Raw genomic sequence first — 7,525 nt, forward strand, 5'->3', positions numbered from 1 at the left:
TTTAGAATAAATTACTCTGTGGGTGCACCATCTAGAACACAATTTCATTCAAAATGAAGGAAAAAGGAGACACAGAACCTTTTGTGAATAAGGGCTATGTGTAAAATGAACAGTTTTATTGCTCTTCTCCATTTCTTTGCAGGAAGATGGCGAACTCCAGATAAATGAACGCAAAGACAGGTAATAACCTCATGGTTTTGACTGCATATTTTCAAAATTAAAATCAGGGAGATCAACTTTGCACCACACAGAAGTGTGCAATGAACATCTGACATCATTATTACACCGAATATGCAGCCTTGGGAAGAAAGTCAGGCAACATGCCAGTTATTATAGCAGTGTGAGATTTAATCTGAATAACTGCAATGGCAATAATATTTACAGTATACTGTTTTGAGGGAAGCACATTATTCCAATCAGGATTTAAAGTATAGTTGATAAGTTCATGATTATTTGATTGGAAATTATTAAGAAACTTTTAAACCAATTCCTTCTCAACGTCCACATAAAGAGCATTCATAATCAGTAATACATAAATTTACATCCTTTTGAAGCATAAAACAGATTGCAACCGCTTATTTGTAGCAGGATGCGGTGTATTCAGTAAGATGAAAACAGCATCAATGCCAGCTAAATAATGTCACAATTGAAAACTGCCAGACTAACGTGATAACATATCAAAAACCATCCAGAGGAATAGGTGAGACAATTAGTTAGACAGTCAAAAATCTACATTTCAGGATTATTTTTCAACTTCAATGGTGCCAGTGGGGAGGGAGCCTCCCACATATTAGAAATTCAGGGGGGATCGACACATGAGTTTTAACTATGAATATTAAATGTTTAGGAAATCCCATGGGCTATCTGCTCCGACTGAATAATGTGGCTCGCTGGACGTACAAAATCAGAAGGTTTGGATTTGTTTAGTGTCACGTGCACCGAGGTACAGTATTTTTCTGCACGAAGCTCAAACAGATCATTTGGTACATGAAAAGAAAATACGTAATAGGGCAACACAAGGTACACAGTGTAAAGACAAAAACACTGGCATTGGGTGAAGCATACAAGAAATGAAATGAAAAATGAAAATCGCTTATTGTCACAAGTAGGTTTCAAATGAAGTTACTGTGAAAAGCCCCTAGTCGCCACATTCCGGCGCCTGTTCGGGGAGGCTGTTACGATGTAGTATTAATCAGATCAATCCATAAGAGGGTCGTTTCGGAGTCTGGTAGCAGTGGGGAAGAAGCTGTTTTTGAATCGGTTTGTGCTTTTTCTCAGACTTTTCTATCTCCTGCCCGCTGGAAGAAGTTGGAAGAGTTCTAACTCACCATTGTTCACGTAGGATAACAGATAGTTAATCCTAATAGTAAAACATTTGCATTTGTGTTCTGGAGGTCTCGTGGAGCATTGCTGCCTCTGAGCCAAAAGCTCTGGGTTTAAGTCGTACCCCAGAACTTGGTGGCTGAATTTGTAACGCATTGAAACAGGTTGAATACCAAAAACTTTTAAACCCTTCCAACATACGCCAATGACAGTGGTCAGAGTGGGAAGAAATTCCTGACCAGGCATGTGATTGAAAGAAATTGGAGCATCTACCATCGCTATTCACAGCTACGCATGCACAATCATAGAATTTCTACAGTGCATTTGTCCCATAAAGTCTGCACCGACCCTCCGAAAGCACAACCCTACCTATGACCAATGCCTCGCCATATCCCCGTAACCCCACCTAACTTTGGGCACTAAGGGACAAAGAGGCATGCTTCCTCTTTCCACTTTTCCAATGATGCATAGAGTTGCCACAATGCTGGTTAATCATCTTTCATAGCAACCATCAGTTTCTTTTGATTGTGTACTGTAGTTTTACAACTCAATGTCATTCCTGTCACTCACCCTCTCCATCTATCCAGGCTGGCTTGCCAGTACCAGTGGCTGGGTTCCCATTAAGAACAAGAGCAAACAAATGTAAATGACTAGAGCTACGAACACAGAATTAGGAGCAGCAGTCGGCCATTCAGTCCCTTGTGCCTGCTCCACCATTTGATAAGATCTTGGCTGTTTTGATTGTGGCCTCGACTTTCCGGTCTACCCTCTATACCCTTTGGCTCCTTTGCCAGTCAAAGCTCCATCCACTTCAACCTTAAAGATGCCTTCAATGACCTGGCTTTCACTGATCTCAGAGGAAGATAATCGCACAGACTAACAATGCTCTAGGAAAATAAATTCTCCTCATCTCTATCTTAAATTGGAGATCCCTTATTTTTAAACTGTGTCCCCTAATTCTAGTTTCTCCCACAAGAGGGAACATCCTTTCAGCATCCACCCTGTCATGTTCCCTCAGGATCTTATATTCTAATCCATCCAACCTTCCCTCATAAGACAACCACTTTCATCCCAGGAATCAGCCGAGTGAAACTTCTCTGCACTGCATTCTAAGCAATTATATCTTTCTTAAATAAGGAGATCAAAATTGTACATAGAACTTATCAATGACCTATACAACTGCAGCATAACTTCCTTACTTTTATATTTAATTCCCCTTGTACTAAACATTAACATTCCATTTGCTTTGCGAACGATTTGCTGTACCTGCACATTAACTTTTTGTGATTCATGTACCAGGACACTCGGACCCATGTGTACCGCAGAGTTCGGTAATCTCTCTCCATGTAGATAAAACGCTGTTTCTCAATGCCTCCTACCAAAGTGGACAAGTTCACATTTTCCCACATTGTACTCCATCTGCCACATTTTGTCCACTCCTTAACCTATCCGTATCCCCTTTAAAACACCTTAATAATAATCTTTATTGTCACAAATAGGCTTACATTAACACTGTAATGAAGTTATTGCGAAAAGCCCACAGTCGCCACATTCCAGTGGCTGTTCGGGGCCTTATGCCCTCTTTACAACTTACTTTCCGATCTTTATCTCATCAGCAAATTGAGCAGCCATACATTCAGAACTTTCCCCAAAGTCATTGGTATAGATTCTAAATAGCGGAGGCCCCAGCACTGATCCATCAGTTACATCTAGCCAACCCAAAAATGACCCACTTAAGCCTATTCTCTGTATCCGGTTAGTTAACCAATCCTCTATCCATGCTATTGGATTGGATTATTGTCACGTGTACCGAGGCACAGTGAAAAGTATTTTTCTGCGAGAAGCTCAACAGATCATTAAGTACATGAGAAGAAAAGGGAATAAAAGAAAATACATAATAGGGCAACACAACATATACAATGTAACTACATAAGCTCTGGCATCGGATGAAGCATACAGGGTGTAGTGTTAAGGAAGTCAGTCCATAAGAGGGTCATTTAGGAGTCTGGTAACAGTGGGGAAGAAGCTGTTTTTGAGTCTGTTTGTGCGTGTTCTCAGACTTCTGTATCTCCTGCCCGATGGAAGAAGTTGGAAGAGTGAGTAAGCCGGGTGGGAGGGATCTTTGATTAAACTGCCCGCTTTCCCCAGGCAGCGGGAGGTGTAGATGGAGTCAATGGATGGGAGGCAGGTTCGTGTGATGGACTGGGTGGTGTTCACGACTCTCTGAAGTTTCTTGCGGTCCTGGGCCGAGCAGTTGCCATACCAGGCTGTGATGCAGCCCGACAGGATGCTTTCTATGGTGCATCTGTAAAAGTTGGTAAGAGTGAATGTGGACATGCCGAATTTCCTTAGTTTTCTGAGGAAGTATAGGCGTTGTTGTGCTTTCTTGGTGGTAGCGTCGACGTGGGTGGACCAGGACAGATTTTTGGAGATGTGCACCCCTAGGAATTTGAAACTGCTAACCATCTCCACCTCGGCCCCGTTGATGCTGACAGGGGTGTACAGTACTTTGCTTCCTGAAGTCAATTACCAGCTCTTTAGTTTTGCTGGCACTGAGGGAGAGATTGCTGTCGCTACACCACTCCACTAGGTTCTCTATCTCCCTCCTGTATTCGGACTCATCGTTATTCGAGATCTGGCCCACTATGGTTGTATCGTCAGCAAACCCATCGATGGAGTTGGAACCAAGTTTTGCCACGCAGTCGTGTGTGTACAGGGAGTAGAGTAGGGGGCTAAGTACACAGCCTTGCGGGGCGCCGGTGTTGAGGACTATTGTGGAGGAGGTGTTGTTGTTCATTCTTACTGATTATGTTATCCCTTACACCATGAGTTCTTATTTTGTGTAGTAACTTTTGATGTGACATCTTATTGAATTCCTTTTGGAAATACAACCACATCTACAGTCCTCTTTATCCACCTTGCTTGTTACTTCCTCAAAGTACTCCAATAAGTTAGTCAGACATGATTTCCCTTTAACAAAACCATGTTGACTCTGCTGACTGCATTGAGATTTTCTAAGTTCCCTGCTATAAGCTCCTTAATAATAGCTTCCAGCATTTTCCCTATGACACATGTTAGGCTAACTGGTCTGTAGATTCCTGCTTTCTGTCTCCTCACTTTCTTGAACAAAGGAGTTACATTCGCTTCCAATCTGATAGACCCTTTCCAGAATCTAGGAAATTTTGTAAAATTAAAACCAATGCATCTACTATCCCGGATGAAGTCCATCAGGACCTGGGGGGCTTCAGTCTTTAATGGCAATAATTTTCTCAGTCCCCTTTCCCTGGGAACTGTAGTTATTTTATGTTCCTCCCTCCCTGCCTTTCACCTCTTGATTCATTGGGATGTTATTTGGTCTTCTACAGTGACACAGCCAAAATAGCTGTTCAATGCATCTTATTTTCCATTATCAATTCATAGAATCATAGAACTCCTACAGTGCAGAAGGAGGCCATTCGGCCCATTGAGTCTGCACCGGCCCACCCCCCCTGCATTCCCAGAACCCTGCCTACCCTTTGGACACTGAAGGCAATTTATCATGGCCAATCCACCTAACCTGCACATCTTTGGACTGTGGGAGGAAACCAGAGCACCCGGGAGGAAACCCACGCAGACACAGGGAGAACGTGCAAGCACCACACAGACAGTCACCTAAGGCCGGAATCGAACCCAGGTCCCTGGTGCTGTGAGGCAGCGGTGCTAAACACTGTGCCACTGTGCTGCCCAAATGCTCCACACTCAATCTCTAGATCACCAATGCTCATTTTAGTTATGTTTTTCCTTTTTAAATGCCAGCATAAACCCATTATCTGTGTTTGTGTTTCTAGCTAGCTCTCTCTCTTACTCTAAATACTCACTTCTTTATCATTATTTGTCATTCTTTGTTGTTTCTTTACATTCCGGCAAATTTTCTGACCTGCCACTATCCTTCGTGGAATTTTACACTTTTAACTTCTTTAGTTAGCCATGAATGATGCTTCTTTCACCAGGCATCCTTCTTTCTCACTGGAATCTTTGCTGAGTGTTATTTTGGGATATTTTCTTAATTGTCTTCAACTGCACCTCTACTGACCTATCCCTTAACCTAATTTCCTATACCCTTTTTACCCTTATAATTGCCTGTAAGTTTAAACACTAACCTTAAAACCACTCTCCTCTCCGACAAACTGAACGCAAAATTCAATCATGTTATGATCACTGCTTCCAAGGAGTGCCTTTACTATGAAGTCATGAATTAATTCTGCCTCATTACACATTACCAGGTCTACAATAGCCTGCTTTCTGGTTAGCTCTAGAATGTGCTGCTTTAAAACTCTGTCCCAAAACACAGACTTCCCTTGTCTTTCTGATTCATCCAATATATATGTAGATTTGAAATCACCTATGATTTATCACCACACCTTTATTACAAGCCACCATTATTTCTTCCTGTGTATCCCATCCTACAAGGTAGAACTGGATTGAAACTCAAATTTCAGTGGTCTAGTAATCTAGTGATCTGCTCTAATAATCCAGAGTCATGAGTTCAAATCCCACCACGGCAACTAGGAATTTAAATTCAATTGAACAAACAAATTAGTCTCAATAATGATGATCATAAAACTACTGCGCACATACAGTTCACCAATGCCCTTCAGGGAAGGAATTTTGTTGTCCTTACCCAGTCTGGCATAGATATACCTCCAGACCCATAGCAATGGTCTTGACCGTTAACAGTCCCTGAAATAGTCCAGCAAACCTTCCAATTGTACTCAATAAAAGGTGACTCACCACATTCTCAGGGACAATTAGGGATAGATGATGGCCACAACTGGTGAATGAATAAGGAGAGTGCCAATGCAGTATCATATATTCAGAATTAAAGCCAGTGCTCAAAATTAAGCAGTTAACTGTGGAAGTAATGCCAGGAAATGTGCCCTCCAAAAACAATTACAACATTGACCGATTTAGCCTGAATAGCTATAATAGTAAGAGGCATTACATTAAGTGTGGAGAAGCATGTTGTTCAACCACAATTTTTATATAGAACAAGAATCGTTAATTATTATCTGATCAGAAGCTACTGCTTGACACAAAAACGCAGTTTTAAGACTCTTAGCTAGATCATTTTATCATTACACAGATGAACCACCAGAGTACACAAGTTGAGTTTGTTCATCTATTATATACACCAAGTTCAACTCCCATTTCAAGGGAGATGCAGAAGTCATGTGGTTCATCCACCCGCTATCTGCTATTTTCCAATTAAATGTGGTTATGATCTTTGTCAAGTGCGAACGAGGTTTCTTTTCCTGAGGTTCAGAGAAACACCTCATCACTTAAATAAAAAGACATGGATGGACAACACAAATTGGGAAGTCATAGTCCATAATCACATTGCTGTGTGAGCAGGTCAATGTAAACAGTGCCCCACCCCCATTACAGACTAACAGAAAGTTATCTCTTCAAAACATTAAATTAAGAGCATCCGGCCCAGTGCAGCTGATCGCAGCTTACCATCTCGTGAATAATGTCACCATCGTTGCCGTTGCCACCAATCTGGCGGGGGGTCATTCACTCCTCACATGGGCCCCGCCGCCTGATCCTCAGCCGGGGGTAGAAAAGGGACAAGTCCAAGTTTGAGACGGCCGGAAATGACGCAACAACATCGCCGCGCCTGCGCGTTCCCCAATCTCTGAGCCCGCGAGCTCGGTGCGGGGTTAATACGTCATTACCTGCGCTGCCTCTCGTTGGTCGCGTGGCGATGACGCCCTGGGAATTACAGGTGAGATTCACATGCACAGCTACCGTTTGCTTTATCAGGAAGACGAAAATCTCTTTTGTGCCTTGGAATGAGGCTTTGATAATTAATGCGATGTAATATTGCGGTTTCACATGAATGAGAGAGACTTTTGTGTGCCCGTATCAATGATGGCGGCGCCCGGACTTCACCACAAGGGGTTGTGCGCATGGGCATGACGGTCAGAGTGGACGCATGCGCTGAGCGGTTTGAGTGGACGCTCAGAATGAGACCCGACCTGTGGAGTATGGAGGCGGCGGGATAGCTGATTGGGAAAGTGCTCCCTGTGGGTCAGACCCCCGCCGCCGGGCGGAAATTGTTTGGAGACGGCGATGGAGCAAACTCTCGCTGCGTCGGCCAACGGTCTGAGCGGAGCCGGGGGGTCACGTGCGCGGGGAGGAGTCAGGGTCACGTGCGCGCGGG

At 43.2% G+C, this 7,525-nt stretch overlaps 1 protein-coding gene across 2 annotated transcripts in view; it reads right to left on the reverse strand.

Moving 5' to 3' along the window:
- Positions 1–7,457, reverse strand: part of fbxw2 (F-box and WD repeat domain containing 2) — a 60,427-nt gene extending 52,970 nt beyond the window's left edge. Inside the window, exon 1 of one of the 2 annotated variants that reach the window (XM_072488529.1) lies at positions 6,820–7,457. The gene's annotated coding sequence lies outside the window, so the exon portion shown is untranslated. The remainder of the gene's footprint in view (positions 1–6,819) is intronic. The other variant, XM_072488528.1, reaches the window with a different exon arrangement.
- Positions 7,458–7,525: the final 68 nt, after the last annotated feature.

Source organism: Scyliorhinus torazame, chromosome 22 (assembly GCF_047496885.1).
Source record: "Scyliorhinus torazame isolate Kashiwa2021f chromosome 22, sScyTor2.1, whole genome shotgun sequence".
NCBI lineage: Eukaryota > Metazoa > Chordata > Chondrichthyes > Carcharhiniformes > Scyliorhinidae > Scyliorhinus > Scyliorhinus torazame.